This window comes from Lontra canadensis, unplaced genomic scaffold (assembly GCF_010015895.1).
Source record: "Lontra canadensis isolate GAN:19392208 unplaced genomic scaffold, GSC_riverotter_1.0 scaffold48, whole genome shotgun sequence".
Classification (NCBI taxonomy): Eukaryota; Metazoa; Chordata; class Mammalia; order Carnivora; family Mustelidae; genus Lontra; species Lontra canadensis.
The window spans coordinates 736,473-746,285 of NW_022631042.1; positions in this window are offsets into that span (position 1 = coordinate 736,473).

A 9,813-nucleotide genomic window follows, 5' to 3' on the forward strand; every position below is an offset into this window, starting at 1 on the left:
CCAATCATAAATATTCTTTAGACTTAGCTTAGCAATCGCTTTTCTCAAGGAGCCCTTGACTAGCAAAACTTATCTCTAGTTCTTTGTATGTATGTGGTTTTTTTTTAATTGCTATGTAACAAATTACTATAAGCTTGGTAACTAAAACCAGCACATATTTATTTCCACACAATCTCTGGGGGCCAGGAGTTATAGCTTAATTTACCCTAGTCTTTTGCTCAGGGTCTAAGAAGAGGCAATTAAGGTGCCAGGGGAGGTCATGGACTCAGCTGAAACTCAAAGTCTGATTCCAAGATGACATGGTTACTGGCAGAATTCAGCTCTGTGAAGCTGGAGGACTGAAGCCCTCCTATCCTGAAGGCCACCTTCAGGGTCTCATTGCTATGGTCCTCTTATAGGCAATGCATGCCGTAGAAGTATGCTTCATCAAGGCCAGCAGCACCCAGCACAGTGTCTTTTAGCTTATTTTATGTTATTTGCCAAAATAAATACAATCTATATCCTTCTCTATGACAAACTATGCCAAGTATTTTCATGATTTAACTTACTCATTTGAATTCCTTTCCACACTTTCCATTTATTAGCTAGTTTCTTACTTAGAATTCCCACCAGCTATTAGTTTCAACTTATTTTTTAATAGATATTTTGAGGTATGCTACCCATACCCCTAGATACTCAGTATTTTAAACCAAAGGAAACTACCTATTTACATCATAGAGGAAGCAGAAAGAGCACTCATGTCTTCATAAATCATATTGGGCCTGCAAGAGCACCCAGAAGAGAACATTGCTTAATGTCTATCATTCCTTTTTCTTGTGAAGATATCCAGTTTCTGGGCTTCCCCCCCCCTCCCCAACTTTATCTTACTCCCATTACACATCATTCCATGAAAAATCTGGTCAGTATAAAAGTTCAAACTCATCAACACACTATATAGAAAACCATATATGTCATTAAAATCAGTCTTGTGCTTTTTGGGGGGTACCTGGGTGGCTCAGTTGGTGAATCCTCTGACTCTTGCTTTCAGATCAAGTCATAATCTCAGGATTGTGAGATCGAGCCCCATGTTGGGCTCCATGCTGGGTTTAGAGCCTGCTTAAGAATCTCCCTCTCCTTTCCCTCTGCCTTTCCTGCACCTTGATCTCCCTCTCTTAAAAAAAAAAAAAAAAATCAGTCTTGTGTGTTTAAATCTATTGTATTCACACTGGAGGAGGAACTGTTTTGTGGGTTCTCCCAACCTGCCATACCCACCCTACAAAGCAAAATCAAAAACTCAAGTTTATTGCCATGTTAGCTTCAATGGGGACAACATATCTCTAATAATAAAAAAACAAAAGTTCATTTTTTATTGAATAGTCAATCAAGAACCTGTTTTCTAATAATCTGGAAAGATGATCTAAATCAATCTGCTTTGTTAAAGTATTTAATTAATCTTAATTATTACTTCATTGTAGCTGTCAGCTTTTCAATCTAGGTGAGTCATTCTAAGGCATTGCTACTGTGATCAGTTCCTACTTGCCAGACCCTTGATAGAAATAATCTCCTACTCACTGTACTTTTGCTTAACTACAAAAGGTAGATGTTGTAATGAAAGTCCAAACTGTAAAAATCTTATTTGATTGGGAGCTGTCAAAGTCTATACATTTCCTAGGGAACTGATTTCCTCAGAATACTCAAATTTGTCTTTTTGGGGCACTCAGAGATTGAACTGAATTGTGTGCTATGGGCCTTGAATTAAACTTGTTTAATAAAAGTCATGGTGTGCTAGCCTATAGAATCAAATTAGGTGACTATCAAAAGTTGTTTGAGAAGTTTTAATAAATTTAAACAGCAGGCTTTGTTTAATCAAATAATTATTGTGTTTCTGAAAATTAAAAACAGGTAGCTGTTTTTTATTTTAATATATAACTGGTCTTATTAAATACTAAATTCAGACACATAAGAACAAATGCATGTGCACATCTTCAGAAAGCGCTGGTTCAGTAACCAAACGTTAGCTCTGGGCCTTCTATTGCATAGTCACCAGGAGGGAGCTCACAGGACAGGTGGATTAGATAGGCAAGGATAGAGAGCTTTGAAAGAAAAAAACAGGCAATTCAAAATGTCTCTGGAAGGACGTTTTCAAGGAATGGGGAAGAGGCTTCTCTTCCAGTTGGAGAGAAACATTTGAGAACAGGAATATAACAACCAGCTCCTACTTGGTATTAAAGTAATTGTTTGACCTTCTTCTTCATGGGACAAGCAATTAATGACTCCTGTTTGTGTTTTACAGTTCTCTCAGGGTTATATACAGAACAGAATGTAAGCCGTTACTCTTGACTCCTGGCTAGAGATACATTTGGGTTTGCATCTCTTCAGTGCGCATGCATTTCTCAGTCTCTTCCATAGCTTGGCTCCCTATGCACCTTTAATTACCTAAAATTCAGATCACCTAACTTTGCACTAAGCTGCCTTATTCGGTAGCCAGTCTGGTCTCTGGACTTTGCATGAACAGGTAATTGCGCTCCTACATTTTCAAACTCTACTCGAATCTATATAATTTTCCCCACAGATACTGACTTGCTCAAATTTCTCTCATTGTAAAACAAAATAAAATGAAGCAAACCTATTCTGCCACCTACCAAACCCCATAAGCTACAACCCTATCCCTTCCCCTCCTCTCAGTGTGAGGCTGCTGGGCTTATAACATGGATACCAATGCCAATATTTCCCAGGAGATTGGTACTTCTACAAATATTTCATGAAAGAATTACAAGATCCATTCACTTTGGAGAACACTGTATTAAATAAAGTAAAACATAATGTCTTGTTGCAAGATCACTCAGAACCTTCATATAAAGATTTTCACTGTTTCTAATGACCATAAAATGATTCTAAAAACTTTCATTCATTCATTCACACATGTATTATTAATTCAAAAACTCTAATATACATTTATAGGGTCTACTCTCTCAAATAAAATATTCTTTCATTCAGCAGAGTACATATCTTACCACCTCATCTTTTAACTATCTCTGCCAATTTTCAACAATGTCTTTGAAATTGCAGAAAAAAGAGAAGAAGGGTGAATGTTCTTTTCAGTCCTTAACTTACTGTACCACAGTACTTTAGTGACTCTTCCCTTCCCAAAAGTTTCTCTCAGTCTAGAACGTTCCTACTTTCTCTCTGCCATGATTCTTCTCCTCTGTTTCTGTAGCTTGTTCTCAGTCTTTGTGGCAAGCTCCTTGTCTGTTTACCTGCTGGTGTTCACAAAAAGCTGATCTCTGATGATCTTATTCTACACATTCTCTGTATTCTCGGGATTTTTAAATATGTATTCTCAAGACAGTGAAATTGCTACATCCAAAATTTTTCAGTCTTTTGATTCACATATCTATCTGCTTGTATCTCTTTCTGGGTTTTCCTGGGAAATCCTCAAGTTGAGTATGTACAAAAATATCTACTTTTTTTCTCCTGTATCTGAACACATGGCATCACCATCTGTTCACTCATCCATGTCAGAAACCTGAAAATTCTTCTTGAGATAAATAGATGAGATAAGTAGATGTCTTGAGATAAACAGATGACGAGTTTCATTGGTTCTGTTTTTTTTTTTTTCTTTCTTCTTTCTTCTTCTTCTTCTTCTTTTTTTTTTTTTTTTTTTGGTCATCTTACAATGCCATTGTCTTATGTAAAACTTAAAGGCCACTGACTTAGTTCAGTGTCTTATCCTTCATGTGATTATTGCTGGAAACTCAGTTTTTTTTCTTCTTCCAGTCTTTGCATTAAAAATGTTCTCAGAATTTTCTAATTCAAACACAAATCTGACGATGTGTCTGGGCTACTAAACTTATTCAATAACAGCTATTATATAGAGAATAGGCCAAAGTTCTTTTATGGATAAAACAATAGTTCAGTTCTTATATGGTCTTCCAGAAACTTGTCACTTCCCCAAAAGTACCAGAGTTCTGTTTCCTCTAAAACTGTGTGGTCCACTGTGATTGCTTTGATAAACAGAATAGAGTAGGAATGATGAAGTTGAGTCTCAAGGTTAGGTAGAAAAAGTAATACACTTCTCCCAGCCCTCTTAAGATGTTCATCATTGGAAACCAGCCACCATATTGTGAGCCCATGCTATATTCACACCTGGATCTTTCAAAATGCCTCAGCTAAATTGACAACCAGTATCAGTGGTAATGTATGAGTGATTATACTTGACTGAATGGACTTTCAGAGAATAAGTCCCTGGGCAATGAGTCACCCCCACACAACTTAATAAATTATCTCAATACAAACACTGTGAATTCATCTTGCAGGTCAAGAAATTGAACACTGAAAACACCCCACAAGCAACCTCATCACTATGCCCTCATCCCTCCTAAGGTACTATTTACTAACTAGATTTTTCACATTATATTGCAATTTTGCTGTTTTTCAACTTAATATACTTTGTTTCAGACAGTAAGTACATTTTTTTCTAGCTTCATTTGTTCCATATTTTTCTTTTTTTTTTTAAGATTTTATTTATTTATTTGACAGACAGAGATCACAAGTAGGCAAAGAGGCAGGCAGAGAGAGAGAGGAAGGGAAGCAGGCTCCCTGCTGAGCAGAGAGCCCGATGTGGGGCTTGATCTCAGGACCCTGGGTCCATGACCTGAGCTGAAGGCAGAGGCTTTAACCCACTGAGCCACCCAGGTGCCCCTGTTCCATATTTTTAAGAAAATTTATTCATTGTTGCCTATGATTTGGTTCATTTCTGTTATGGTATATTATATCACTGGGTAAATTGTTTCATTTATACATTCTACTCTTTAATGATACTCAGTTTGTTACAGTTTTGTGTATGTCTATTACAAATGTACCATATGTCTGTAGGAGGTACTTAAGAGTAGATTTACTTTCTCAGAAGGTACATCTTCCCTTAACTATAATGGAAAATGGCAGTTTTCTAGGCAAATTTATCCTCTTCCCAACAAGAATGTATGAGAGTGCTTTTCCTCTGAGTTTTATCAACTGTTGATATGGCCATTGAAATATATAAGGATTTTATAATTATGCCTTTATTACTGATTCCTAGCTTTACTGGATTGTGCCTAAAGAACATATTCTCTATGATATTGGTCATTTAAATTTTAGTGAGAATTGTTAAATGACCCAGCATATTACCAATTTTATAAATATTCCAGTGTGCATTAAAGAACATGCATTCTGTAGTTTTTGGATAAACTGTTTTACATGCAAACACAAAATTATGTTAATGATATTTTTAGATTAATTTTATAATTTTATGGATTATATTTTAGGTAAGAAGAAGGATCTATAAAATCATGCCCAAGAGCTGTTGGATTGTCTATCTTTTTAACTTACTAAATTCTACTTTGTATACTTTGATGCTATTTTGTAAGCTCATACATGTTAAAATTTTCATATCTTATTGGTAAATAGAATTCTTAATACAATATCCCTCTTTAATGTCTCAAAGACTTTATTTTAAAAAATTTTTAAAACTTAGTTCAGTAGGTGCTAAGAGCTACTAGCAATCAGAAAAAAAGCTGATCTGATCTGTAGCTGAGATAATACGAAGCTGGGATGTCCTTTTTGCAAATACTATCCTATTCTCTTCCAGGATGCACCTTTCTGATGCGTGGGGTTTAATAGGACAAGCTCCTTAACATGCCTTACTGTCTAACTTTTGTAACCTTACAGCTGAAAAGATTTGCTTACCTCTTCAGCCTCTAAAACACTTTTATTTGGGATGGAAGGGGTGTGGAAGGAGTGGGATAATAAGGGTGAGAGAGATACCAAATGTCTCTAATATATAAGTGGGACCTAATGCTATTATTGCTTGTTCATATTTCTCACTTCTCTTAAATTTTATATTGGTGATTGTTTCCTGCTACATTAGATTCACAATAAAGGCAGATGATTGTTATATTCTTTGTAGTTGTCCTAAGTAGGGGATACCTAGTTTTTCATTATCAGAAGCGGGGTTGCATTTATTAATTTACAGAGTCAGTATTATTTTAGATTTTTTTAAAGATTTTATATATTTACTTGACAGAGAGAGATCACAAGTAGGCAGAGAGGCAGGCAGAGAGAGAGGGGGAAGCAGGCTCCCTGCCAAGCCGAGAGGCCGATGTGCGGCCTGATCCCAGGACCCTGAGATCATGACCTGAGCCAAAGACAGAGGCTTTAACCCACTGAGCCACCCAGACACCCCATTATTTTAGATTTTCAACATACTTACACTTTTTGTTTTGTTCACCTTACATTCTTGAACTTCGGACATTGGACCAAGAAATACTTTCCATTTCTCTAAAGCACATCTTTCAAAATTCTCTTGAATGAGGGTTTAGTGGTAGCAAAATCTCAGTTTTTGTTAGGATAAAAATGTCCTTTCTTCCATTCGGAGCACCTGGGTAGCTCAGTCCCTTAAGTGTCTGCCTTTGGCTCAGGTCATGATCCCAGGATCCTGGAATTGAGCCCCATATCAGGCTCCCTGTTAAGCAGGGAGCCTGCTTCTCCCTCTCCCTCGGCTGCTCCACCTGCTTGTGCTCTCTCTCTCTCAAATAAATTAATAAATAAATAAATAGTGAGTCTAATTTTTATTTGGCTACAATATTTCTTTTCTCTGTATCTATTTTAAGGTCTTTCCATGCTATGTGCTATGCTGAAGTTACCCAGTTGTTTATTAAGACAGATATTTTAAAAATATGTTTAGGATTCTTTGGGTTACTGATTAAGAGGATCAATATTTTTCATAAGTATTCTCACTTATTATCTCTACAGATAATGCCCTTATAACCATCTTTTTTTTTCTTCTCTTTCTGTAACTCCATTTAGACTGATATGAGATCTCACATTATCCACAATTTCTCTAAATTTATCTTTTCTATTTCCTATGGTTTTGTCTTTCTATACTATGTTCCACATAAGCTTTATTCAGGTCTATTTACCAGTGCTCTAGTTCTTTATTTTTCTCTTATAGTTAACTTCTAAATCTATCCTTTGAGGAATTCAATTTTTACCTTTTAGTAATATTATTAATTACATTTTATTTTTATGTATAAAAGAGTGGTTTTTTTTTATGTTTTCCAAATCTATTTTGTCATTTTGATATTCTCCTGCTCTTTACTCAGCTTTAAAATAGCTTTTTCTTTATATCCTTAAGCAAAATAAATGTTTGTACAGCCCACAGAGTGTGAACTCAGTCCAATAATGCATGAAAGGATTAGATGGTGGTTACACATTCTCATGATTGCTTTACCCCTCTATTCAATGCTGAAGATTTACAAGTGGCTTTGGGTGGACAGGTTCAGTTATAGTCCACCCCTTCCATGACTGTATATCCTCATGAGTACCTAATTTTGAATTAGAGGGAGAAGGTAGTCTGTATTAGATCTTTAACTTCAAATACCATTTTAAGAATTTTAATTTCCATTTTCCATATTTTTATTTATCTTTTCAGACCTAGTTGAGACATAACTAACCCTACAAAGCATCATTTGAGATACTAACAACCAAGATAAAACTGATCACTTCCATTTTTATATCCACAGTAAGCCCAGTGCATATCAAAAACCAAAACTTTATCTTTAAAACTTAGTTTTCTAGGATCTATTTCTCCCAGGTCTACAAATATCTTAAGTCAAGACTATGTATAATTCATTGCTTTATATTCATAATACTTAACACCACTTTTAGCATATAAGATGCACTCAATAATGCTTGGGCAGTTATAGTTTTCAATATATTGATCTATTGATTTCTAGAGGCAGAAATAACTTGATTTCTGATTCGCAGAAATTATTCTAATAGACTTCTGCTCTTTATGTCTAACGTACCCAAATAATATTTTATTAATTTTAAAGCAACTTCTATTGTTATAATAGAAATTTGGTTTAGATTTTATAGAATAGACTTTATAGAATAATACATTCAATCAATAAATAATTTCTCAAGTGCCTATTACATCTCATACTTTTTGCTCAGTGCTAGCATTACAGAAGTAACCATTTTAAATCAGGGATAAGGGTGTGGGTAGAAACCAAGATTATTATTTTCTCTTTCCTTTCCTAGATCCCATTTTTTTCCTGACCCTTAGATAAAATCTAGGGCAAATCCTATGATTTATGCAGTCATGCTCAGATGATAAAAATTCCTCCTGTCATTTCTGATCACAAGTATAATCGCATTACAGGAACAGTCAAGTCTACAAACTTTATTTGAATGCAGTGTTTTTCTCCTGCTCTACTTTTGTCACCAGTGGGAAAGGGGTTCATGATCAGCTGCTTCTTAATTCCCTCAGTTAGGCTTTTTATACCAGCCTTCTTGTGGCATCTGCCCAGGTAAGAGAGGAGTGAGAAACCAGGTGAGTATTTTTTAAGTTAACACTGATTTCCTCTGGCTATGGCAGAAGCTAAAAAATACCATTTCCCTTTCAGAGTGTTTTGTGGACCCTTTGCAGCCATCATCAAACTGATTGTCACCACTTACCTCATGAACGTCACAGTAGACAAAGAACTAAACTTTATAGTTCTCCATTTGTTATTTTCCTGTGGCTTCCTTGTCAGGACAGTTCACTTAGACTCAGAGGGTCTCTATGAGGACTCAAGGTCTAAGAAATCTTCTACAGCAGAATCATTTAAGACAATTGCAGACAAGTTCTCTCTTTTTTTCCTCACATGACCACATTTGATCTTCGGGAAACACACATTCAAATCTATATCCATATTTACAGAAATGTCATTATTTGTTTAAGTACAACCCTCTATTCTGTTGTCACATGTAATTTCTGTCACACTCTTACCCTTCTATTCCATATGTATATATCAATTTATAGTAGCCCTCAAATGCCAGAAGACATATATCAAACTCTTCAAATGGTCTCCTTAAAGCTGTTCTTGCAAGGTTTAAAGTGAAGAAAAGTAACTTTTCCCTATTGGAATATGGGCTGTTATTCAAGATAAAATTCTTTGCAATAAAATATCCCCAGTTTCCAAACTCCTTTTTGAACCATCAATTTCATAGCCAAAAAGTGAGTAATAGTCACAAAACCCATTTTTATCCATCTCCTATGCAAATTCAATATTGGTTGCTTACCACAGTGTTAGAATATAAAAATATTCAGTAACTGTTATCTTAGGATCTCAGCTAAAACAGAGAGAATATCATTTCTATCCTCCTTTTATGAAATGATGACTAAGAGGTTACTATACTAAAGTCCACATTCTAGGAGAAAATAATCACTGCCAACATGATACCTGCTTTAATATCTACATGTGAACCATATATACATAAACACACACAGAGAGACATATATTTAATATATCCATATACACCACACTCAGAGTCCAGAAGAGTGGGAGCATAACTGTCTGGTTATGTAAGATAACTTCTAAAAGACAGATAATATTTGAGAGATACTTAAAATATAGAAGTTTGGCAGGAATAGAATAGCAAAAGATTATCCAAAAGAGAAAGCTCTATGTTCAAAAGCAAGTGGTAGTGAGAGAGCAATATTTGGGGAAAATATAACTTTTCGTGTATCTAATGACTAATTCATGAGGTATGGAGGTAGGAAGAAGTGAGGGATAAAAATTACTCTGGCCAAGTTGTTTGGACAAGGTGTAAATGATCTTCTCTCACATTTTTAGGAAGTGGGGGTTTATTGGGAATTCCCCTTCAAAAGAGTAATGTGATGAGATTTGGTGGAGAGTAAAATAAATTTAAAAAAGAGAAGTATTTCTCAAGATGTACTGCATGGAAAAATGGTCCAGGATGAAGAGAAAGCGGAGGATGCCAGAGAAACTCTGCAAACACAGTCTTTATAGT